Source organism: Eptesicus fuscus, chromosome 2 (assembly GCF_027574615.1).
Source record: "Eptesicus fuscus isolate TK198812 chromosome 2, DD_ASM_mEF_20220401, whole genome shotgun sequence".
Classification (NCBI taxonomy): Eukaryota; Metazoa; Chordata; class Mammalia; order Chiroptera; family Vespertilionidae; genus Eptesicus; species Eptesicus fuscus.
Window position 1 is genome coordinate 99,346,802 of NC_072474.1, and position 27,618 is coordinate 99,374,419.

Genomic DNA, 27,618 nt, shown 5'->3' on the forward strand with positions numbered 1-27,618 from the left:
AGCAAGGTCAAAAGAAAGCCCTGGAGTAAGAAGTCATTGGGGTTCCTCATTGAAGTCTGCAGACTGAAAGAAAAGACTAGGTTGCATTTAGTATTATACTTAAGTCATGTCAGCCGTGGGGGGCTTAGAGCCAAACAGCTGTGTAGAGTGGCATTGCTGTCACATTAAAGATATGTGTCCAGCTGTGGCATCCTCTGTATAATGGATCTAAAAGCTTGGACTTCCTTTTTTATAATTGCATTTTGTTCTCTCCTCTTCTGTCCCCTTCCCCTCCCATCTAAGCACCTTCTTGTATATATATGAAACCATATATATATATATATATATATATATATATATATATATATATATATATGGTTTCTTATACAGAATTAGTGGTCCAACCTCTGCTTGGGAATAGAGCAACTGTATGGAACTTACAATATTCTGGGGGTAGTCTAAGCGAGGGACTGCCTACTGTATTTGGTCTAGCCTGAACTTGACTGGATGCTGTGGCAGCAGATCATAGGCTCAGGAATGCCCAAAAAACAATGTGAGATTAGAACTGCTTAAGAAGGTAAATGACTGCTATAAATATATATTTGCACAGCACATCTAGCATTTGTAAAGTGCTTGCAATATATGTGGCACTTTATATGAATTGTTTCTCATAAATATCTTTATGAGATAAGTGATATTTTAGCCTCGATATACAAGGATATAAACCAAGGCTTGCAAAAGACTAAGTAATAACATGCTCAAGGGGGCATAATTAATTATTGATAGAGGTCCTGAGCCATTTGTTAAGCGCAATGCAATGTGGTCTCTCTGGTATAGAATAGAATTCTCCCTATCAATCAAGGTGAAAGGCGGCGCCCTCATCTCCCTGGGGTTGTAGTGACCTACTGATATATGACACCAGTGTGCAGCTCTCTATAAATATGCCTTGTATCTAATGTAAATGCTCTTCTCATCTCTCCCTTTTTTAAAGAATGAATATTCAGACAACCAGAGGAGAAAGGATGAGCCTGATAATGTTGCAGCTTTGCGGGGTCCTCACTAGAACTGGGTCAAGGGAGCAGGAAACAACCTCCATGAGCATCTGAATCTGATTTCTGCACCTCTGGGCAAAGAAACCCAGGAATGGGACATCTCCTACATGTGAGCTGGCAGACACTTTCTGCCTTGTGTCTGGGCAAGGCAAGAAACCTGTGGGACAAAAAGAAAACACTCTGAACTCAAGCCAGGGAACTGGCTTTTAGTCCCTGCTCTGTGTTTAATCTGGGGAAGTGCTTCTGGCTAAGCCATTTAACCTCTTTGATCAAATAGGGCGATCACCTAAGTCTTTAAAACTCCAACTTTCTACAAGTTTAAAGTCTTCAGATTAAATGTTCTCTCAATCTATGTCCAGAAGTCATCTTTTCATTAAACCAGCATCCTTCGAATCTGAGTGCTTCAAAAGCTAGTTCCACAGCACCTTTTAGGAGGATGCATCTGGGTCAGTCAGGATACTTGGCTGTAAATCATTGACTCTACACTAGTTAGGTCAAGCACACAAGTACATTGGATTTAAACAGAGATGGTTATATTAGGTTTACTGACAAGTACACCAGGTGAGAATTTCCTGGACGGCTAGAGCCAGACTAAGAATGTACTCCACCATGACGGATGCCACAGAAGGAGAGGTTTTGGCAGATGGCTAGGAGTGGGAAAGATGGGGTGCACCTAGGATATGGAGTCTAGTCACCAGGTCACTGACACTTCCACCCCTGCCAAAATGGGGGCTTGCCAAAATGAAAGTGAGGCATGTGTGGCACCTTCCTGTTGCTCATTTCCAAGCCCACATCTGCACTGGTGCTTCTGACTTTCAGGAGTAAGTCGCCTGCCTGCACCTGGCTGCAGAAAAGGCTGCACAGGCGAGTTTCCTGACTTCTACGTTGAAAAGGCAAGGATCTGTAATGTGAGAAAACGGACCAAGCATAAGGAGGCATAAGAGAGATTATTCAGCCACAGGTAAAGACAGGCCTCTCCAGCTCTGAATAGATTGCTGCTCATGAGTTTATCCTCTAAACTGGCTCATTTTTTAAAGTGTCGATATTAAGTAAACAATAAAAAAATTTCATGAATGCATTTGATGAACCTCTGCCTTTTTTAAAGAGAAGATGGCTAAACAAGGTGTAAACTTTTCTCAGTGACTTGAGAATTTTAATATAAATTCAAATATCATGAACACGATTACATAGTATGAGGGAACTGATTACAGGTTATCTGAATCCGTGAAGTTACCAGTCATAAAGGAACAGATCACTTACAAATATGATTTCATTTAGGACCGTATTCCACTTCTAATTATTATGGGGATTATGAGATATACTGGAATCAGGTGTATCTAGGTTCAAATCCTATCAGAGGAACCTTGGGTGTTCTAGCCACATCTCTGATGGTTATGGAGATGATGAATGTGAAGTGTGGGTCACAGGGACTGATGTAAGGACTCTTCATGAGAGCTGGAAGTGACATCCCTGCTTCCTTTCCCCTGACTTTTCCCTTGTAAATCTGCCCAGTGTTACATTTTCTGACCATGCCTACCTCACTGAGAGCTCTTCCACTTTGTTGCTTCTCCTCTGTTATGAGAGTCCTTTATTAAGAACACTAGAGGCCCTCTCCAATCTGGGACCCCTCGGGGGATGTCTGCCTGCTGGTTTAAACTGGCAGTCGGACATCCCTCTCACAATCCAGGACCGCTGGCTCCTAACTGCTCACCTGCCTGCCTGCCTGATTGCCCCTAACTGCCCTCCCTCCCCCGCCAGCCTTATCACCCCTAACCACTTCTGCCTGCAGGCCTGATTGCCCCTAACTGCCCCCTGCTGCCAGCCTGGTCTCCCCCAACTGCCCCCCTCTGCCGACCTGGTCGCCCCACACAGCCTGCTGTTCGGTCGGTCGTTACTGTTACTGTGACGGCATCCCAGACACTTTGCATATTCCTCTATTATTAGTATAGATTAGGTTAACAGCTCTTTAGCTTATTGATTACTCAGTCTCAAGGCCTATGTCAGTCCTGTGTGTCTTTTGGGGGCTTGCCAAAATGAAGCCCCCACCCCATCCAATCAGCCTGCTTCGGTCTTGACTTCTTGATTTCCAACCTTTCATTCATCCCTGCTGTTTGGTGTTTCCAGACGGGCTAGTCTGTCTTGCAATGCTTTGGAGTAGATTCTGGTGTATAAGTAAGCATCTTGTGAGACAAAGGTTAGAGAGAGAAGAAGAAGAATTTTCTCTCCTTAGCATGTAAGAGGGATTTGGAGCCAGAGAAACCTCTGATTCCTAGCCAATTCATTTATCACTCAAGATCTTTAGGCAAGATGGGAAACCTCTGAAAGATCTTTCTGATCTGTAAAATGGAAGTCTGATTGCTGACTTGCAGGGCTGTTGTGCAGATGAGAAAGACACTGCTTTCCTAGGGCAGTGCCTCGAAGGTCGTCGGCATTCCACAAATGCTGGCTGTCCTATTCATCGCAGCAGGGAGCAAGCCAGAGGATAGCAGGAGACTCTTGAGAAATGGATGCTGATTAAAATGAGGTGGGAAAGACACCCCAGAGAAAATATTGTCCACATATGCTCAAGGTCAGCTCTGTCAGCCTGCCAGGAGGCAAAGACCTTTAATTTCATGGTGTCATTTTCTCTTCCTAAAAGTACAGTCTGACATATATTTGCTTTTGAAATCGAAGTAAATGAAAATTAATCTAATTATGGGACTCTGATAGTCCTTAAGGTACTTGGAGACTCCTGAGTGTCATGAAACTAGGATAAAAAAAATCTGGCAAAATGACAGCAGGAAAAGCAGTTAGCTGAGCGGATGCCTGTGGGGCTGGGGTCAGGGGCCAGGGCATGCTTATGTATAATAAGACTCCTTTTGACATTTTGTCAAAATATTGTGGCTCGAAAGACATTTGAAGCCTGATTATTTTTGAGAAATCCTTAAACACCTGACTTGTTTTTAGCCAACAGTTTATAACTTTGAAATCCATTTAAATATCATTTGAATATTCAGTGGAGTGCCATTATTAAGCATGATTCTGCACACGTATTGGGCAGCCGTGGATTCTGGAGCTGCTCCCGGGGCTTGCTGTGCACCTGGACTGTATCAGAGGACAGGAGATAGGAATGAAGCACAACCTGTGGTTGCTGTGCCTCTTCACGAGAGGAGGAGGTGAATAGCCCCTGGGAAGGGAAGTTGAATCCCAGGTGTCCCTATTTTTTATGATAAAATATTCTAGTCCCCATGTGATAGTTTCCCTTGGTTCAGCTCTCTCCCTTCCTCCTGATTTCCTGGCTCCTTAAATCTCCATTGATGGTCTGCTGTCACCTCTGACACGCTCTGTGAATACAGGACACCATCTTGTTCATAACTTGAGGGTTCCAGAGCTTCCAGACATAGAAGTCCTTAAGATTGCCACTTGTCACATACTTTAATATATTGATGAAGCAGTTTTGCTTAAAAATGTCTGATTCTTTTGCTCTAAATTTAAGCGTCCGTCTTAAGTTTTATCATTTCCGTGTTCTTCACTTTGAGAGCCGTTGTACCATCTTGATCCTCTATGTAGCTGTCTCCAAAGACAGAGACTGGTTCTTCTTTCCTATGTGGACCCTGAAAGTTCTGTATGGGTCTTGCCTCTCTTCCTCATGACTTTTCGTGCTGTAAGTTTTCAGACATCATTTCCTCTTTAGAAACAGCACAATTCACTGTGGATATCCAGCCCTTCCTCCATCTGAGGACAAAGTAGCATGATCATTAAAAGCATGGCTCTTAGGGTGACATTCCCAACATTTGTCCCCCCCACCCCTATTTTTTGTAGTGATGTGATCTTTCACAAATCATTCTTTGACTTAATTTCCTCATCTATAAAATCACTATCTTAATAACACCAACCCTAGAAATTGTGACAACTAAAGGGGGTAATGGTGGAAACAGTTTTTAATGAAGAGAACCTAATTTAGGCAGACATCACAGGTATTAACCTCCAGGTTAATGAGCCATGCACAGGGAAAATATATAGGTTTAGAAACAGGTTTACCAATGTTTATTTACTGTGCTCACTATTGGTTGATGTGACAGCCTTTCTCTGCCTTAACCCCCATCTCCTAGAACTTCTAAATACCTGGAGCCAACCAATGCCAGAGAGTTGTTGTTGTTGTTGCAGAGAGTTGTTGTTGTTGTTGTTGGTGGTGTTGTTGGTGGTGGTGGTGGTGGTGTGTGTGTGTGTGTGTGTGTGTGTGTTTGAGCTTGTCCTGTGTGTTCAAGCTAAAAGTGCTGAAGAACTAATAACCTGCCAGCTCCTAGGACTTTCAATCCATGACTGGCTAATATTGGTGTATAAATACCCAAGCTCTCTTGCTCCCTATGTGGGTTGTGAGGGATAGTAACCTGAAACACAGGATCTTCCTGACTTTCAGAATTCCTCATGGGATTAGACTTTAGTTACCCATCATGGTAACTGACTTTATTCTTTGTATAACACACTTTATTCTTTGTATTCTTCTGCCTATCTCACCACACCACTCCACTACTAGCTTTCCTGGGATCACCTTCCAAATCAACTACTTGTGCTCAAATCCTTCATCTCAGGGTCTGCTGCAGGGGGAACCAAGCTAAGAATGATGCTGTAAGACTAGGACATTATGGAAAGGTGGCAAGTCTGGCACATGGTACATAGTTGTAAATTCTTTGTTCCTTCATTCATTGATTTATTGGTAATTAGGGTCAATGTATTTCTTCAGAGGGGCACAGTCTCAAACAACGGCATACCAGGCTGGTGGAGTGGAGCAGAGCCCTGAGAGTTACAACTACTGAAGAGCAAGGAAGCTTCCTGGTAACCTCCCTGGTCCTGGCCGCCCACTGCTACAGGCACAGAAAAGGATGAGGTGTTTATAAATTTATTTATTTAGTTTTAAATAGTTTTATGGATTTCAGAGCGGAAGGGAGAGGGAGAGAGAGATAGAAAGATCAATGATGAGAGGGAATCATTGAATGGCTGCCTTCTGCATGCCCCACTCTGGGGATCGAGCCCGCAACCCAGGCATGTGCCCTGATGGGGAATCAAACTGTGACCTCCTGGTTCATAGGTCAATGCTCAACCACTGAGTCATACTAGCCAGGCATAAATTTATTTTTTATTTTATTTTTATTTTTTTAAAATATATTTTTATTGATTTCAGAGAGAAAGAGAGAGGGAGGGAGAGAGAGAGAGAGACATCAATGATGAGAGAGAATCATTGATCGGCTGTCTATTGCACACCCCCAAATGGGAATCAAGCCTGCAATCTGGGCATGTGCCCTTAACCAGAATTGAACCCGGGACCTTTCAGTCTGCAGACTGACAGTCTATCCACTGAGCCAAACCAGCTAGGGCTAAATTTATTTTTTTAAAAATAGGGGTCTTTCTTCTCAGAGTTTACTCTTTACCGAACTTCCTTTCTTCTTCATACCTTATTATGAGTGACATCATGATGTGGTTGTGAACCAGGGATGATTTTGTTCTGTAGAGAACATTGGCAATGTCTGGGGATATTTTTGACTGTCACGACTCGGAAGAGTCTATGCTATTGGCATCTGGTGAGGAGAGGCCAGTGATACTGCTACTCAATATCCGGCAACTCACAAGACAGCCCCTATCACAAAGAATTCCTCAGCCCAACATGTCAATAGTGCTGAGGCAGAGCAGCGCTGAGCAGGGACGGAGACTCTGGAGACCTGAACTCTGCTCCCTTGAGGAAGGGTGGTAGCTATTAGTTTTTGAAATAAGCCCTATTGCATCAGATAAGAGCACAGTGATTTCTGGTGAAGCAGCTCTGTCACGGCAGCACCACCCCAGAGGACTTTCAGCTATGACAGCAATCTATACCTGTGCTGCCCAGGAGGGTCAGGAGGGTCGTCACTAAACCCAGGGGATAAGAGTATTTGAAATGTGACTAGTGAGACTGAGGGACGGAAGTTGTAATTCTATTGACTTTTAAATAATTTAATTAGCCACCAGTGACCACAAGTGACTAGTGAGTACTATATGTGACAGTGCAGGTTGAATGGTTGAGATTTCAGAGGCTGGAGGCAGGGACACCTGAGTCCAAATCTTTTTGTTTTAAATATATTTTATTGATATTTTACACAGAGGAAGGGAGAAGGATAGAGAGCCAGAAACATCAATGAGAGAGAAACATCAGCCAGCTGCCTCCTGCACCTTCCCTTGCTGGGGATGTGCCCGCAACTAAGGTACATGCCCTTGACCAGAATCGAACCTGGGACCCTTCAGTTCACAGGCGGACGCTCTATCCACTGAGCCAAACCAGTTAGGGCTCTGAGTCCAAATCTTGACTCTGTCATTTACTTAGTATCTGTATGACCTTGAGTAAGATATTTAACTTTTCCAAGCTTCTGTTGAATCACCTGTGTAATTGGGATAAAAGTTATACATCACTTATGATTGTGAGAATTAAAGAGAAAATATATAGCATAGCATCTACACTAATAAAAGAGAAACATGCAAATTTACCATCACTCCACTATGCCCACCACCCAATCAGGAGGGAATATGCAAATTAGAAAGACAAAGATGGCAGCCGCCCAGCTGCTCCAGGCGCTGAGTGGCTGGGCAGGGCAGGACACCTACTATGAGAGGGAGGGCTGGGGGGTGGGGGGCAAAGGGATCTACAGGAGTGGCACTCTGGCCGCAGCAAAGACGAAGACTACAGACTCCATAGTCTGCAGCGAAGACGAAGATGGTAGACCCTGGCCTGAGTCTGCAGCAAAGATGAAGAAGGCAGACTCTGGCCAGAGCCTGCAGCAAAGATGAAGAAGGCAGACTCTGGCTGGAGTCTGCAGCAAAGACAAAGGCGGCAGACTCTGGCCGGAGTGAAGGCCTGGGTCCCGGGTACTGGAGGAAAACCGGTGCTGGAAGCTAAGGGAAGGAAGGCCTATTGCGCGGATCCCTTTGTGCAACGGTCCTCTAGTTTGTGTATGTACATGTTCCATGAATGTTATTGGTCATATATGAACTGTTAGTATTCACTTAGTGAGGCCAATTTCACACCTCAGCCAGCCTTAGCAATAGGAACTGGGAATAAATTAAAATAGCACACTCCCATCCAGACCCCAGAACTTCCAACCCTGTTTATGTCTCTGTCTTTGGGTTTAAGTTATAAATCTCTCTGTCTGTCTATGTGTGTGACTGTATGTATGTATCTAATCTATCATCTATCATTATTTTTACTACAAATTATCTATTCCTATTCCATTCATATACAACCCTCCCTTCTTATTTTTAAAAAAATATATATTTTTATTGATTTCAGAGAGGAAGGGTGAGGGAGAGAGATAGAAACATCAATGATGGTTTTCATCTAGAAAGAAAAATTAACACAAAACTTTGTCTAGAGTTTCTCAACAATGCTTAATGTTCCTTGAGAAAAAAAAGGGTCACCATAGTTAATTTGAAATATACCTACTTCATGTTGGTTTTATGTAGCTCATCTAGTGCTTCCATTATTCAGAAAGCAGAGGGGACAAGTGATCACAGAAGACACCATAAAAAAGAATTTAAAAGTGTGTAATGGTTTAGCTTTATGTGCACATTTACTAGCTTGTCTGTGAATGAGGAGAGAAATGATAGGAATGAAGAGAATATATATATATTTTTTTGCTTTTTTGTGGGGGAGTGTAAACCAATAAAGCAATATATTGAGTAAAACAGTACATCAGTTTGTTTAATTCAAAAAACATAAAAAACATCAAGCTTTTGGCAGGAAAAGCCATCTTGCAAGAACGATACCTTGAATATCAGGATTCATCATAAAACAGCATGTCTTTGTGATGCACATTCAAATGCACACACACACACACACACACAAACACATACATTAACACTCACACATATACTTGAATAAACAGTAATAGGGGAAAAAGAATACAGGATCAAAAGAGGCACAGATACTTCTAAAACTCAGTACTAGGTAGATTTCCTCCATCACTCCTCACAAATTTCCATTAGGGTTAATGTTTTAGTTTTTATATTTAATATAAGTTATAAATTGATTTTAAAAAAGTGAAAATTTAAAAAGTATGTCTTTCTTAGTAAAGACATCCTGAGGATGCCTTGCCATGCTGGAACACTGTGGGTGTCAACATGCTTAAGAGTCATTGAGAAAGAAAATGTTTGGCATGTAATGCACAAAATCAAAGCCATTGGAGAGCAGGCAACATTTGCTATTCTTTAGAAAAATTGGCAACATCAAAAATACGTACTGTGCATAATTAAAACCAAGGAGATATGTTATTGGTGCCATTAAATTTGTTCAAGGACCAAAGAAACAAGCATAAAATCAACTCCATTTATAAAATCTTACTTCATAATGAATACTGAAATTTAACAAGATAGCCCTATAGCCAATTTTTGCTTTTAAATCATTGCCATTGTTAATAAATTACCTAAATTGTGATCAAAACAAAACATCTTTGTTCAACTTATATAATAATATGGACACACTACTGAATATATATTAAGTTTGGATATTTCTATTTTTACTTTCTATCGTCTATTGTCTTTAGTAATAGTACATATAGTCTACTAGTACTGTTCTAGGCATTGGATAGTGCTGATTTGAAAAACAAATTTTGAGTATGTTTTTATTCAAAATTACTACAAGTGATTGGATGGGATTTGATTTCTTTGGAGACCATTGTTCATATGTTTTCTCTTTACTTTTTCTTAGCTGATGAATCCCCACCACATGACCATATTTTTATTGTAATAGAATTTTATTATTATACATATGTCCTAAAAATAGGATGGGGTATAAATAAATAAATAAATAAACCCACAAGCAAATAAATAAAGTAACAAAATATACTATATTTTTAAGAAGTGTAAATCAAAATGTAATTGTAGATAAAATTCTGTTTGGCTTAATGATTAGGAACAGCAACTTGAAATTTTAAATATTAATTAAACAATAGTCATTTAAATATTTATATAAATTCTTAACAAAATCTTTAATGAAATATTAGTCAACCATTTTCAGTAGAATGTTTATTGATGGCATATGCTCATTAAGTGACATGATTGGGGGACAGGGTATTTTTGTCCAATAATTTTTTATGAAAAATTAGTATTTTTACATTTCTGTAAGGAAACCTTCCAGACCAAGTTTGGCATGGTTTGGTTGCTAATATATGTGCCTTTGAACTCTCTTATACATGTGGCTATAGCCCAATTTGTTTTAATCCTCACCCAAGGATATTTTTTTCCATTGATTTTTAGAAAGAGTGGAAGAGAGAGGGAGAGACAGAGAGAAACACTGATGTGAGAGAGACACATCGATTGGCTGCTTCCTGTATGCTCCAGACTAGGTCCGGGAGCCTGCAACCGCGCTAGTGCCCTTGACCTATATCCCAATTTTTAGTGTTGTAAACACATCATCAACTATGACATACACTCTCTTTAAACAAACACCGTACATTTCTACTTATGGCTATGATTGATTCACAAGGACTGGACTTAACTTCTTTTTAAAAACTAGAAAACAAGACAAAATACATGTAACTACTATTTACAAGGTTGTCCTTGACAGAAGGGAACCAATAAAGTGTGTTATCTATTATACATTGACTTTCTGGCCAATGTCTACTAGGTCTTTTTAGATGCTGGATGAGGGGGAGGAATCCCAAACAACTGAGGATATGAAGTATAGGTGAAAGGAGGCTGAGGCCCCTGCAAGTTGTAAGCCAGCGTTTTAGAAAGCAGCGCTCTGCACAGCACATGGATGGTTTCTTGGAGCCAGGCATGATGGTGTTGACTGTTTGGTAAGAAGCATAAGAGAGGTTTTAAGAATGGTGGTATCATTCTAATCTTAATGGTGATTACAGACTGTATACATGTTCAAAACCCACAATATACAATTAAAATGTACAATTAAGATGGATGTAGTTCATTGAATATGCATTATACCTAGATAACTTTGACTTTTTCAAAGCACTCCTGAAATTGGTAAGAAAAACTTGGAGGAGAAAAAGCATTCAATTGATACTCTGAAAAGATTTAATTCAAATTTATAAGAAACTCATTAATATCCAACTTGTATAGAATAATAATTTTAATAAAAATCTGTGTTCACTGACTGCTTACCCTCTGACAGACTTTGCTTTAAATAGTTGATATGCATTAACTCATTTACTCTTCAAAAGAAACCAATGAGGTAGAGATACTATGACACCCATTTTATAAATTCTATGATTTTACTCAAACATCACAAGTGGTTGGATGGGTTCCTTTGAAGACCATTGATCATATATTTTATACACTGAGTGGCCAGATTATTATGATCTCTGAACGCATAATAATCTGGCCACTCAGTGTGTGAGTGTGTGTGTGTGTGTGTGTGTGTGTGTGTATTTTAGAGGCCTGGTGCATGAATTCGTGCATGGGTGGGGTCCGGCCAGCCTGGCCAGGGGGAGGGACATGGGCAGTTGGCCGGCCTGCCCGCTGGTCGGACTCCTGGTTGAGGGAACAATTTGTATATTAGCTTTTTAATATGTAGGATATACATTGAGTGGCCAGATTATTATGCATTCAGAGATCATAACAATCTGGCCACTCAGTGTATGTTTCTATTCACTGTTTCTTGTCTGATAAGTCCCCACCACCTGACCTACTATATCAGTTGCAATGAAATGTTACTACTATGGTTTCTGAAATAGGATGGAGAACTAAGTAAATAAAGGAATAAAATAAATAAATAACACAATAGGGTATATTAAACTAAGCATAGGAAGCAATCATAGAAACTAACCAAGATTACACGGATATTAAAAGGTGTAATCAGCATTCATTCCCAGGTATTCTGGCTGTTCTCCTAACCACTGCATAAGTGCCTAGATGTGCAATGTTGACTAGGAACAGGTACAATATGATGAAGGAGTCAGAGATTAATTGAACAGTGAACAAATATATGGGAAAATATCACCTAGGCAGCAATAAGATTCATTTTAAAGAAAATTTAAGATACTATTTTGTAAATATGAGAATGTAATTAATGATGGCAATACAATTTTGGCCAAAAATACTGTGTCAATTACTGCCGGTTATATTATTAATTAGCAGACTTTTTTAAAAAGCTTTTGGCAATGTATATTAAAATCTTAATTTTTAAATTAATTTTTATCCAGTTATTTCATGGCAGGGAACTTAGCCTAAGAAAATATCACTGGAAACAAAAGCTCTAACAATAAAGTGTTAATTGTAGTTTTCCTATAACAGTGAACAATTATAGATATTGTTTTACTCTGCCTAGAAATATAATACATATCAATTACAATCACAGTTATAAAGATTATAGAGATATATCAGAACAGGCACAATTTAGTCATTAAATCAAAGGAGATATTATGCGCCAGTGACATTATATGACATGCTATTATGGATTGAATTGTGTGTCCCACCCCCCAAATTAATAAAGTCCTATCCCCCAGGACCTCATTATGTGACCTTATTTAGAGAGAGTGTCTTACAGAGGTAATCGTGTTAAAACAAGGTTAAAATGGATTCGTGTAAGCCCCAGTCCTATATGACTGGCGTCCTTGTAAAAAGGGAAAATGGGACATGCAGAGAGAGGCCAACGTGAAGAGACACAGGGAAAAGGTGACCCTCTCACGCCAAGGAGACAGGCCAGGGACACATCCTTCCCATAGTCCTCAGAAGGGAACCAACCCTGACGGCACCTTGATTTTGGACTCCAGAACTATGGGGCAATCAATTTCTGTGTAAGCCACCCAGCCTGTGGCATTTGTCATGCCTGTCCTAGCAAACTAACGCACATATTTAGAGAGACTACTTGTGGCTGTTGGCTGTTCACCAAATATGTATAGCTCCCCCCTCTGGCACATGGTAAGATTTGACTTCCTATTCTTTTGAGGATAGTCACCTACTTGACTGAGTAATGAAAGGTGAGCAGACGTGACACTAGAACTTCAGGGAGGTACTTTATAAGCCATTGTATGGCCTCTCTTTCCTCTGCCATGGCAGCCGGCAAGCTCACAGATGATGGCGGCTTTGTTAGTGAAAAAGAACCTGAAACAGAGCCTCCCCCTAATTCAGGATGCACACAGAATGTGAGGGTGAAATAAACCTGTGTTGTCTTAATCCGCTGATATTGGGGAGTTGTTTTTAATCGAAGCCAAAGCTAACTCATCCCAAGTAAAACCTCTAGTAGTGCACAGGGTTTGCTCACAAGGGCTTTGAAGTCTGGGTGAAAGCTATAGAAATCATTAGTTGATTATACTTGGATATAAAAGATACCCCGATAAAAGTATGCCAAAATGTCAGGGGTGCGCATATGAGGGCCACTTAACCCAGGATAGGAAAATTTCCTGAAGGGAAGCGACACATTAGCTTAGTCTTGAAAGGCAAATAGGAGTTAGTAGCAGAAGAAATGAAGTCAGAGAGATGACATGTGTGCAAAGGTGAGAATTGCAAATTTCTCATTACGCTGGAATGAAATACATGAGGGTCAAATGAGGAGAAGGGATGTTTAGGGAGGATAAGTTGACAGGACCCTGACCCAGGAAACCATATCATGATTTGAAGGTCATGTACTGTATCGCCTTCTCAGGTACCTTCCCCAGGCAATGGAAACTTCACAAAAGAGTGAAATATTCAGTTATAATACAGTTTTGAAATTGACAAAATGAACGTATTATATACACTGTGATTGTAGTTATGTAAAATATAAACATGGAGAATTGCAAAGTAATATGCAAAAACAGTTATGGGAGGACAGTATGAATTTAGGTAAATCACATTGCCTATTTAAGATGTTACTACATAGTTTGTTCAATTAAAAGGAAATTTAATATAATGGAGATGAAATGAGTTTTTCTAGCTCTCTTGCTGAGGAAAGTAACTTATCCCAAAGGCAGGATAAATATTTTAAAAAGCGGTATTTTCAGACTGAAAACCCGGAGAGAGAAAATAAAGAAAAATGAAAAGCACAGCCTGGTAGACAGTATTCTAAACATGTGCTGTTAAGTTGTCTGTTCTCTGCTTATTTCATCAAACACTCATCGGCTACTGTTGTGAAGGGAGTTTCAGGTGAAATTAAGGTCAGTAACCAACAGACCTTAACATATACAGACAGTCCTTGGGTTACGTCTGACTCGATTTACGTCGTTTCGTGGTTACGTTGCCATCTCCCATTTATAGTATTTATAAAAAAAATAAGTCCCGTCATTTCGACGTATGTACATATGTGCTTTATGTTTTTTATTATTTATTTGCCACAAGTAAAGGTCTGGAATTGTTATCTTCCTTTTAATTTTTTTTACTGCTTCACTTCATTACTGCTGTGTATGTGTTCTATGTGAGTGATGTAGGTGCTTATGTAGGTGGGTTCCGACTTACAGCGAAAATCCACTGTAGGAACGGATCTCTGACTTAACCCAAGGACTGCCTGTAAAGATTATTCTAGATTATCCAGGTAATTACTTGAATCCTTAAACATGGAAGAGGAAGCCAGGAGAGAGGGAGAGAGAGAGAGAGAGAGAAAGAGAGAGAGAGAGAGAGAGAGAGAGAGAGGGAGATATGGAGGGTAAAGGAAAGCAGGTTGAGATTAGAAGCATGAGAAAGGCTCAGCTCTTCCTTGCTGGCTTGGAAGAAGGAAAAGGCTTGAGTAAGTACGTGGCAGCCTCAAGATGAGAACCAGGCCGGCCGCCAATGCCTGCAAAGGGAAAGAACACCTGGGTTTACAGCTGCATGGAACTGAATTCTGCAAACAGAATGATCTTCGAAGCAGATTTATCCCTAGATCCTCCAGAGGGGAAAGAAACTCTGTCACCAACTTATAAAATAAAAATTTATTCAAAATATGTTTTTATTGATTTTCTTGCAAGAGAGAGAGAGAGAGACATTGATCGGTTGCCTCCTGCTAGTACCCCGACTGGGGATCGAACCCTGACTAGGAATCAAACCAGTGACCTTTCACCCAACTGAGACACACCGGCCATGGCCTCTGTCAACATCTTGACGTCAGTCTTGTAAAGATCTGAAGAAAATTAAACGCGCTGGATTTCTGAACTAAAGAACTGTGAGATAATAACTTAGTGTTGTTGGAAGCACTGCTTATGGCAATTTATTACATTAGCAATTCAAAGACTAATAATCATTTATAAAAGAATATGTGAAATAAGATGGTAAGGAGATGGTGAAACCCATGTTTCAGTCTTTAATCAACAAGAGGCAATATATTATATTGGTCAATGATTCTGAAGCCAGATGGCCTGGCATCAAATTCTAGCTACATCCCTAATGCGTGACTTTGTGACAAGTTTCTGTCTCTCAGTTTGTCCATCTGTATAATGGGTATAATAACAGTTCTTAGTATTGTTAAATAAATCATTATATGCAAGATTTCAGAATACTGTCTAGCTTTTGGATACTTCAATAAAGTATTAACTGCAGTTATTTAACTTGAATGGGTTAAACTTTAATCCAGGTATTGGCAAGCCCATGGACTGCTTTATATGGAATGAGAGCTAATTATGGTTTTCAGAGAATTAGTACAGACCCATAGATTAATTTCACCAATTTAAAGTGGACCTTAAGATTGGATAAACAAAACAAACTTTACCTGTTTAAAGAATCCTATCTAATAAAAGAGTAACATGCAAATTGACTGTCACTCCAACACACAAGATGGCTGTCCCCATGTGGTCAAAGATGGCTGCCCCCATGTGGACACAAGATGGCCACCACAAGATGGCTGGCAGAGGAGGGCAGTTGTGGGCAATCAGGCCTGCAGGAGAGGGCAGTTGGGGTTGACCAGGCCTCCAGGGGAGGATAGTTGGGGGGGACCAGGCCTTCATGGGAGGGCAGTTGGGGGCAATCAGGTCTGCAGGGGAGGGCAGTTAGGGTTGACCAGGCTGGCAGAGGAGGGCAGCTGGGGTTGACCAGGCCTTCTGGGGAGGATAGTTGGGGGGGACCAGGCCTGCAGGGGAGGGCAGTTGGGGGGGACCAGGCCAGCAGGGGAGGGCAGTTAGGCATCGATCAGGCTGGCAGGGGAGTGGTTAGGGGGTGACCAGGCTGGCAGGCAGAAGCAGTTAGGGGCAATCAGGCAGGCAGACAGGAGAGCAGTTGGGAGCCAGCAGTCCTGGATTGTGAGAGGGATCCCAGATTGGAGACAGTGCAGGCTGGGCTGAGGGACACCCCCCGCACCCCACCTCGTGCACGAATTTCGTGCACCGGGCCTCTAGTAGCTAAATTAAAAAAGGTATAGGATCATTGGAAGTAAAGGATGAGAAATGAATTACCAGACATATGTAAAAAAGAAAGAAATTAAAACAATGATAATAGAAATAAAATATATTTAATGGTAACACTATTAAAAGGGATAAAGAAGGATTTAACTATAAGTTTTTAAAACATAGTTTTGTTGGACAAAATTTTATCTGGTAGATTGCCATAATCTATTTATTATTTTTTATCATTAAACATTTGGTTTGTATCTAATAATTTGCTATTAGATAAGGCTACAATGAACATTTTTGTACATAAAGTGTTTACCATTTCATTGGATACTTTCTTTAGGATACATTTTCATAAGTGTATTTACTAGGTCTCAGAGTATAACAATTTTAAGATTCCAGAGACTATTACAAAATTGTCAAAAGTATTATACCAATTAATACTCCAACTTCATAAGTTATCTTAAACTTTGAAATTTTGTAAAATGATACTGTTACTAGCTAAAACCTTTATGAGAAGTAATGCATGTATTAACTTCCTTTAAAAATTACCCTGCATCTTGTTAAAATGTAGGCCCTGATGCAGTAACTCTGCAGGTGCGGGGCGGGGAGGGGAGCCTAAGACCCTGTTTCCTAACAAGCTCCAACATTGTTCTCCAGCTGCTGGTCTGATCCCAATGTGTGCAGTAAGGCTCCGGGCTTAAGCGGTGGTGGAGAAGGAAGTAGGAAAGCTTTTCCTGAGGTTTATAACTCAAGCAAGTGTGACAAAAGTCTCACTTTATTTTATTTATTTTATTTTTTTAAAATATATTTTTATTGATTTTTTTACAGAGAGGAAGGGAGAGGGATAGAGAGCTAGAAACATCGATCAGAGAGAAACATCGACCAGCTGCCTCCTGCACACCTCCCACTGGGGACGTGCCCACAACCAAGGTACATGCCCTTGACTGGAATCGAACCCGGGACCCTTCAGTCCGCAGGCTGACGCTCTATCCACTGAGCCAAACCGGTTTCGGCCAAAAGTCTCACTTTAAACAAGTGTCCCCAAACGTAATCTCCCCAAATTGTCTAAATTTAATGAACGATCAGGAAAAGAATACAACAATAAGGAAAAATGTGTTGCTATGAATACTTACATCCCCCACATGAATGTATATATAAAACATTATTTACGTATAAACATGTTTTATTTACTTATCCTTTTACTCTTACAATAATCCTATTTTATAGCATATTTTTTTAAAGTTTAAAAGTTCATCAGTAAATGACATTGATTTCCTGTGTCATTAAATATTGTGATGAAACATGGTTATCAATGCTAGCAGAAAATTCTGGTTCATGGACATGTGAAGATTTACTTCGTTAGTTGTCTTTTTATACCTTGAATTTGTTTCCGCGTTTGAGTTTAAAATATAATTCCCCAGTAGCCATTCTTGTATATATATTTTATGTGTCTATTTTGTTTCATCTTATTTTTAATCTTGGACTTAATTTCTATAGTAGCATTTCTGAATCAAAATATAAATATGTTAAGCCTCTGAGAAGTATTACAAACTCACCCTTGCTAACATTGGGTATAGGATCATGTCTTAAAAGGGTATCAATTTGAATATGAACTAATAACATTATAACTGTGGCTGTATTTTATTTATTTTTAATAAATCAAGCCAGTTGGTATCGAATAAATCAAAGACAGTACATGAAGGGACAATCACCTACTTTAGCCAAGTGGCTTGTTTGTGCATCTCTTGTATTTGCTATAATACCGCAGGTGTTGATCCACACACAGCAGGAGGTATTTGTTATAACACAGACTTCTCCTTCAGGGAGAGTATCTTCAACTAAGATGGAAATCGAGAGATTCCTGTTCTAAACGTAGAGCTGTGTCTTAGGAATGTTTTAGTAAATCCTTCCACAGTCACTTTAGAATGTTTTTCTTTCCCTCTAGGAACGAAGCTTCATTTTAGCTTAGAGAAGAAAGCCTATCAAAGTTCCTATCATGGTCTGAATATCAGTCATCTTACAATTTGGTAACTTCTGATCATAGAGCTACTTAACAACAACAACAACAACAACAACAACAACAAAACGTTCAAATATCTTGTCCAGTTTCTGCCTGGACAAATAGTAAATACTACTGGCAATATTGGACCACTCCAGGGACACATAGGAAGTCCCCAAAGAGGGTGCAAAAGATACTACCCTCTGAATTTCCAGAGACACTCCCAATGATAACCAATAGAAAGAAAGACTTAGACAGTTCCCTTGAGAGCTGGCAACTGGGCCCTAGCTGCAAAGGGGATGCAACTATATTTCTGTCTGGCCATACTTTGGGGGTCCCCAACCCAATAGTTGCCAAGCCAAGTTTTCAGGATCCAAATGAGACAAACAAGAGGGTAGGCAATAGTTGTACTAGGAGGAGAGTAATCAATGCTTTTTTCCTGTCAATTGGAATTTGGAAAGGAAGGGACAGTGTGAAATTTTACCTTCCTTTCTTGACCAGGCACCACCGGTAGAAATCTATGAGAGCTGTCTGTTCATAATTCTTATCCTTTGCCGGCTTCTGCCAGTTTCCCAGGATGCTGTTTGTAGGCTCTGGAGTGAGTGGGGTGAACCAGAGGGTCTTATCCTAGTCACCAGAAAATGTAGGGAAGGAACAATTATTTTTCCTTTACTCTTTTTAGGGAGTGCTTTGCTGATACCCCGTTTTCTTGAGGGCATCTGGAAAATAGGTAAGTTTATGTAAGATGAGTTAAACATTCTCCACTGTGGCCACTGTAATTCAAGATTATCTTTGCTTTTGTTTTTTAAATTTATCTTTATTGTCAAAAGTATTACCAATGTCCCCTTTGCTTTTGTTGTTGTTGTTTTTCCCATTGACTCCCTCCACTCTGCACCAGCCCCTCCCAAGCCTTCACCACACTATTGTCTATGTCCATGGGCTATGCATATCTATCTATATAAAAGCCTAAGTGACCATGGCAACCGAATGGATGACCGAACAGGCTGCATGGGGCAACCAGGTTGGCAGGGGGTTAGTAAGGAATGACCAAACGACCAAGCAGCAGGCTTCGTGGGGCGCAGTTGGGGCGATCAGGCCGGCAGGCAGAGGCCGTTAGGGGTGATCAGGCTGGTGGGGGGGTGGGCAGTTAGGGGTGATCAAGCAGGCAAGCAGGTGAGTGGTTAGGAGTCAGCAGTCCAGGATTGTGAGAGGGATGTCCGACTGCCGGTTTAGGGCCCGATCCCAGGCAGTCGGACATCCCCCAAGGGGTCCTGGATTGGAGAGGGTGCAGGCTGGGCTAAGGGTACCCTCCCCCTCCCCATGAACAAATTTCGTGCACCTGGGCTGTACTATGCATACAAATTCCCTGGTTAATCTTCCTCCCCACCACCTTCCCCCTACCCATGTCTTCCCTCTGAAATGCGCCAGTCTGTTCCATGGTTCTATGTCTCTGGATCTATGGTAAGGTTAAGGTTAACCTGTGTAGAACCACAACTCAAATGGGGTCACTTATGTCAGAGGCAAAATGGAGTTGGCCAAAGCAGACACCTTTGAAAAACGAAGCTTTACCTTATCTAAGGTCAAGTTGCAGGAATTTTTTTTAAATATTTTATTGTTTGTTTTTTTTTACAGAGAGGAAGGGAGAGGGATAGAGAGTTCGAAACATCGATGAGAGATAAACATCGATCAGCTGCCTCCTGCACACCCCCCACTGGGAATGTGCCCACAACCAAGGCACATGCCCCTGACCGGAACCGAACCTGGGACCCCTCAGTCCACAGGCCGATGCTCTATCCACTGAGCCAAACTGGCCAGGGCAAGTTGCAGGAATTTAACAGTTCTCAGAAATCAGCAACGCCTGACCCCCAAATGCCAAGTGGGTTCCCACCATATCTGGACTTGCTTGGTTTGCTGTGTCAGCTACCCTGATCCAAATGGGGGAAAAGCCCAATAACTTCCACATTTACCCCATTAAAACCTCTCAGCCCACAATCAATTCAGAACTCATTGCTCCTGTAGCCTTGCCTTCTACCCATTAGAAGTTACCAGTTATCTCAACACCTTTTGCAGTTGAAAATTCATATCATCCTTATTCATTTCAAAATTCTCTATGTATCCTTGTGAGATAAAACATTGCACTTTGAAATACTTTCTCTAATTCAACAAAAATATATGTAAAATATTCAATGTTTAGTTAAAGGGTCGAGATTGAGGTTTCTTAATCTCTACAAAATATGCACTATATCAGACTCTTGAGTTAAAACAGCTCCATCATTTTTAAAAGCTGAGTTGGATCTGGAGTATTGACCCTTTTTGCAACTGGTTATGAAAAACATCACTTTTTGAGTTATACTTTATTTATAAATTCTTTCTTTACGTGAACTTTTGTGGTCGTAAGACAAGTGTATATTATTTTCATTTTCAAAGTATGCTGTTTATTAAGGGCAAATTATATGAAGTTCATGTGCAAAGTTGAGAGAATATTTTTATTTTATGATAAAATTGATTTTTTTTGTTCTCAAAACAAAGGGCTTAAGTATGGCAAAATTTTCACTCAAGGCAAAATGCCTAATTAATTGGTACAGAAAAATATATTAACATTACAATACAATAAAATAAAATGTTGAAAATATTTTAATACAGGTAACTATAGTATTTTTAGTTACAGAAAAAAATGATTCCTCTTTTAAAAACAGACTTTATAGATTAAAATAGATATATGCTTAAAATCTATTTTCTAATATAAAAAAACAAGTTTTCCTCTTTTACTGTACCCTTTTCATCCCAAAGTAATACATCTGAATTTGATACATTGATTGGTTCATTGAAATTGAGTTCTTAAGTAGATGATGTTTAAATATCAATCACCTTATGAATATTTAAATTCAAGAAATGTCAAATTGAAGGTTCGACATCTTATTTACTTTTAAGAGTTCTTCAGAAATATCAGATAAAATTAGATCATATTTGGTGGCAGCTTAAAACTCTTAAAAGGCTGATCTTTGTATAGTAATACTCCAAAATATTCAGGAGAAGAATGTTCAAATATAATGTAACCTTTGCACTTATTAAAAGAAAGGCTCTTTGATCTTAGCCAACTTTTACATATTTAACTTCAACAACATTTTCCAATAAACTCTTGATTTAATATAGTGGACTTAATTCTAAACTGATCCATTGGAATACAAAATTAATTGTATTAAGCTGTTTTATTATGTGATTAAAACAAGTATCAATAGAGTGGTTAGTTTTGTTACATTCTATTTTTCACTGATTACATTTAACTTTCTGAAGAGCCTCAAAAAAGGAAAAAAAAATATTTTTACTTCTTTTTAGATAAATATTTAGTACATTACATTTTGAACTATATTAAATCTGCAAACTAAATAATATCCATGTATGCATAATTTAAGCTAATGGGTAAAATTTTATTTCATAAGTATATATTCTTCTTAAGAATGGATTCAACTGATTCTTTGGAAAAGCACTTTTTCCTATTGCATTGAAATAGGATTTAATTCACCAACATGCTATATACCTGCTTGAAGTCATTTGTTTACAAAATCTATCCAGTGACTATAAGAACATCTATACTCACTTAATAATGTATACTGAATCCCTTCTACTTTCTAGTCATAGATTAAGGGGTGGGTACATACATATAAGAGAGCAAATTAACTGCCATAAAGGAGCTTATGCAAATCCGTAGCTGAAACTTATTCTATAAAGATAAATAAACCTATCTGAAAATGTCCAGAGGCAGTCTGACCAAATTCAGGAAATATTTAGGGCTGTAATATTTTCCAGACACAATTTGGTTTACTTTATAATTTAGGGGCGGAGAATTAATATATTCAGGGCCATGTTAGTTGTCTGGGACAGCTCATCTGTCCAATGTTAACCTCTCCATCTTCTCTATCTCCGTCTCCCCTTTCCTCTCCCACACAGTCTGGAATTACCTCCAGCTTTTGATTTAGTTCATCGGTTTGCCTCTCCCTTTAGTTTCTAACATTATATCTCATCCCCTTGACACTCACAGATAATTTGACTTTTTTTGGCCACAGGTCTCAACCCCAGACTTGTAGAGAATATGCATGTCCTGTGTCTCGCTTGGTTTCTTTCTACCTCTCACCTTTATAAATCACAACCCATCCCTCAGCTTGCCCCACACTTGGGCTTTCACCATATCTATAATTAGCCCCTAGAGATTCTTTTAAAAAATATATATATATTTATATTTTATGGTTTTTTACAGAGAGGAAGGGAGAGGGCTAGAGAGCTAGAAACATCAATCAGCTGCCTCCTGCACACCTCCTACTGGGGATGTGCCCACAACTAAGGTACATGCCCGCAACTAAGGTACATGCCCTTGACCAGAATCGAACCTGGGACCTTTCAGTCCGCAGGCTGATGCTCTATCCACTGAGCCAAACCGGTCAGGGCTACAGATTCTTTTGACAATGAGAGATGGTCATAATAAATGTGTTTACCACATTAGAATATTTTCCTCTTTACATGATTTTCCAAGCCGACGTCCAATTCCTGAAGTTTGAGTTTCTTGTCTCTTCTAAAGAGCTCATTGTCTTTGTTTTCCCTTTTGTCTTTTAATAAAGAAAAGTCAATGCCTACTATGAAACACCTATGTATCATTTTTCCTGATATGAACAAATGTGGACTACTGTTATTCTTAATTTTTTAGAAAAGAATACACCATCTTATATGAAGCTAAAATCCACTGTGAAACGAACCCCAGGCCCATTTTATTCTCTCTTGGATATGTTATTTATTCCCCATGTCACCATTCTTGTCTTTTGTTCTTTCTTAAAACTACTCCTGTTAGGGTTTTGCCCCATCACTTCACATAACTGTATTTTTCAAGGTCACGGTAACTTCCTAATTGCTAAAGCTAGTGGGCAAATCTCAGTCTCCTTCTAGGTAACCCAGCAGAATCATTTGATAGGTTTGCTCACACTTGCCTCCTTGAAGACATTAATTCCTTAGCTCTCAACACATCACGTACTATTAGTTCTCCTCCAGTAAAATAAATCTTACTTCTTTGTTCATTTTCGTCTCCCCAGTCTCTTAAAATTGGGTTTATTTCCAGGATCTTTTGTCATTTTTCTAATTATACTCACCAATTTGTTGATCTCATTCAGTCTTATGGTTTTAAATAAAATTATAGGCTCCTATCTCCTATTTTTAAAATTTCTCCTTTGCCTCTCCCAACTTCACACCCACCCGTGGATGTCTAATTGCCACTTCAGACCCGCATGCTCAACAGAACTCCTAAACCTGCTGTACCCACAGACTTTCCAGCTCAGTAAACGACAACCTCTTTCCAGGTACAAGTTAGAAGTTAGATGCTGAATCTAACTTTGACTTTTATTTCTCTCACATTCCATAGCAAACCCACTCGGAGACCTTGTGGTTCATCCTCAGAACACACCTGACCCCCATCTTGGCTAACTCAGTCCAAGGCATCACTTTCTCAACTTGGATAGCAGTGTCTTTCTGACTTGTCTCCCTGCTAATGCCCTTTGCCATTTCCATCTGGTCAGAGCAGCGACAGTCACTTTTCTAATACAAAAGTTAGATCACGTCACATCTTTGCTTACATTTTTTTCTTCACTTTAAAGGCCAAATGATAATAGCCTAAAAGCCCTAGAAAATTTACTCCCTTTTCCCTCTCTGAGGGTTACTACTTTCCGGCCACAAACTCTCCGTCATTCACACGGACCTCCTTGCTACCCCTTGGACACATTCGACGTATTTCCATGTTTTTCTCTGGCTGTTCATTTTACCTGAAGTTCTCTTGCCTGGCATGTAGGCCTTGCTCTCTCCCTGGAAGGTGGTTGTGGTTGCCAAACATTTCTTGCTTTAACAAGGAGACAGTATGTTGCTCTCCATGTGGATATGCAACTCGCTTTGCCTATGAAATGAACAGAGTGATATATAGCCCTTGCAAGCAGAAGCTCTAGGAGCTATTTCCTGATTTATATTTGACCCTCTCCCTGTGCTATGAGATCTGTATCATCCAAATAGAGGCTGCTCTTTCAGCCTAGGACCTGGTAGGAAACATCAGAGAGCAGCAACAGTTGACCCATAGATATTTGTTCTTGGAAGCCCCAACCCCTGAAACAATGGGGTTTTTGTTACTGTAACATATGAATGCAAGCTAATATAGAAATTGGTAGAAGGATTGGGGCGCTGATTAAACAAACACAATGACCCTTCACATTGATTTTCCTTATTGATAGTGGGTACCCAGGAAACTGTTATTGGAGTCTCAACACATGATTATAATATTATGAAGTGGTGAAACATTTGATAAGAAATAGAATATGAATTGATTGATTAATATAGGCTATTTTGACAGGGCACTACAAGAAAGACATGAAATAAGAAAATAGTTGGCTCCTGGGTGGTGTGGTTCAGTGGTTGATCATCAACCCCTGAACCAAGAGGTCCCTGGTTCGAGTCCTGGTCTGGGCACATGCCTGGGTTGCAGGTTCGATCCCCAGTAGGGGATGTGTGGGGGCAACTGAATGTTTCCATCTCTCTATCCCTCTGCCTTCCTTTCTCTCTAAAAAATCTATAACAAATATTTTTTAAAAAGGAAATAAAATGTTTGGCTACCTTGCAAGCAAAATTGAATGGGAATATACAAAGCTCAAAAATTTCCCAAAGCTTCCAGATGTAGTAGAAGTTGGTAGGAGCTTACATTTCTTCAAATTTTCAACAGATAAAAAAAAAATAAATCTGAAATAGCCTTTGAAAACAAAGGCTAATTTAAACTCAGTCTCTTCTGCAAGAACTAAATTAGAATTGTGGCCATAAAACCTTTTTTTAAAATCTCCAAATTCATTAAGTTAATGCCTTGTGATTTTAAGTTAGACAAAATGGCTCAAGAAAAAAAAAAATGAATAAAAGGCATGATTTCTCCATCAAAGCTTGATAAGTTCAAGTTACCTCCAATTAAGCCTGGGAAAAAAGAATAATTGTGGATAAGCTGCAAACATATGACGGTGAGTAATAGAAGAAAAGCTAGCGAAGCTCTTGAAAGAGCTGTATTACTGCCAAAGGAGCCAGCCTGGGTTTAAAATACACTGACTCCTTGAAACTGAACCTTTGGACCCTAATCTCTCCCAGACAGAAAGGAGGATGAGAAAACCGCGTGGTCCTCAGGGAGAACACATTTTCCAATGTCCTCTTCAGATGAGACTCAGAAGGAAAACAGCAAAGGGAAGATCTCCCAGAGGGAGAGATGGCTACCAAGAGAACAATGGACTGAGGATCTACTCCAAGGGAACCAAAGCAGGGCCCACTTTTCCTCCCTGGGGAGATTTCAGGGTTGTGGTAGGTCAGCAGTGACTCTCTGTTTCCCATTCTCACCCTTTTCCAAGGGGATATTTATGTGGCTAGTCTTACATTCTATCACTGTGTGAGGGGTGTGTTGGACAGATGACTTGACTTTTCAGTTCTTAGATCTTTGGATCAAGAAAAGTCCTGATTGCCCAAGCCAGCATGGTTCAGTGGATGAGCGTGGACTTATGAACCAGGAGGTCATGATTCGATTCCCAGGCAGGGCACATGCCTGACTTGTGGGCTCGATCCCCAGTATAGGGTGTGCAGGAGGCAGCCAATCAATGGTTCTTTCTCATCATTGATGTTTCTATCTCTCTCTCTCTCTTCCTCTCTTTTCTTCTCTGAAAATCAATAAAAACATATTTTAGAAAAGAAAAGAAGAGCCCTGAACTAAGATTTTCATGAGATCACAGACTTGAACATGACATTAATAAGGTTGTTTCCCTTTGTGTGGGCAGGGCAAGTGTCCTTTCTATGAGAAAGGGAGGTTAGCAACACACCATATTCCTCCTAAATACTCCCTGACGCTCCTTGTGACATGAATACTTCTGCCCCATTGCTGTTGGGTTTGACCTGGTGACATGCTTTAGCCACTGAAAAGTGAATAAAAGTGACATATGTCATTAGAAGAAGAATGACTGTTAAGAGCATTTTGTGGTTCCACCATTTATTCTCTTTCTCTCTGACATGTGAATGGCACACTCCAGATAGAGGCTACTTCAGTCTGTTGAAATTAAAACAGCATGAAGCAGTGCCATAGCGGGTCCATGAGAGTCACACCATGTACCTGAGCAATGCCACTAGCTTTTCTAAATCATGGCATCTTCGGGTTTATTAACACAGATGACAATAAAAACTGAGTGATAAACTCTAATATTCCTTGAAGACTTTGCTCAAATGTCACCTCTATTGTGACCATATTTAGGGCAATTTCAAGCACCATTCCATCACTTTGAATCTCCCTTATTTTGTTCTACTTTTTCCATACTACTTATCCTCTAAAACTCTAATAAATGGTATTTTTTTTTAATAATAGTCTGCTTGACCCAACTACAGATTTGATAAAATTGGGAATTTTTAACCATTTGGTCACTAATGTTTCTGGAACATAGTAGCCCCTTGAAAATATATTTGTTTACTAAATTAATGAATGAGTTGTTTTATATATAATAAATTTTATTTTTTATATATTATAATTTTATTATAATCTATGTTATGATTAATTTAACTATAATAAACATTTTGGTGAATTTCTATTATATTTTAATGTAGGTTTTTAAATTTATTTTTGGTTTATTTTTGGTTACTTAGTTGATGATATAATATATATAACTTTTCAGTCTATTTTAACTGATAGAAATATTTCTCATGAATAAACTTTCAAACCTAATTTTTTGTGACCTAATTTTTTTAAATGAATGGGATGAAATAAAATTCATCCAGTTACTTCCCTATTTTTATATCTTTAACTTATACATTTTTGAAATTTTAATAAGACTTCTGGAAGCCTTCATGTTATATATTTTTCTGTATTTAGAAAAAAAATTTTGAGCTAAAATGTATGAATATTTTAGAGTCTGAATATAGACAGTATGATTACTTTCCAAAGGTGCTATACTAATTTGCCCTTTAACCAACAATATATTTCACACAATTGAAAATTCTCATGCCTTCTTAAATTGACTTTTGTCTGAGGAGAGTTTTAATATTAGGTCTTGTTATGGGTTAAATTGTGTTGCCTATACAAGTGATATATTGAAGTACAAATTCCCAGGGCCTTATAATGGGCCCTTATGTGGAAATAGGGTTGTTGCAAATGTAATTTGTTAAGGTGAGATCACGGGGGAGTAGAATGGACCTTAATCTAATATGATTGATGTTCTTAGAAGAAGATGGCCATGTGAAGACAGACAGATACACACACACACACACACACACACACACACACACACACACGAAGAATGTGTGTGATGACGAGGTAGGGGTCAGAGTT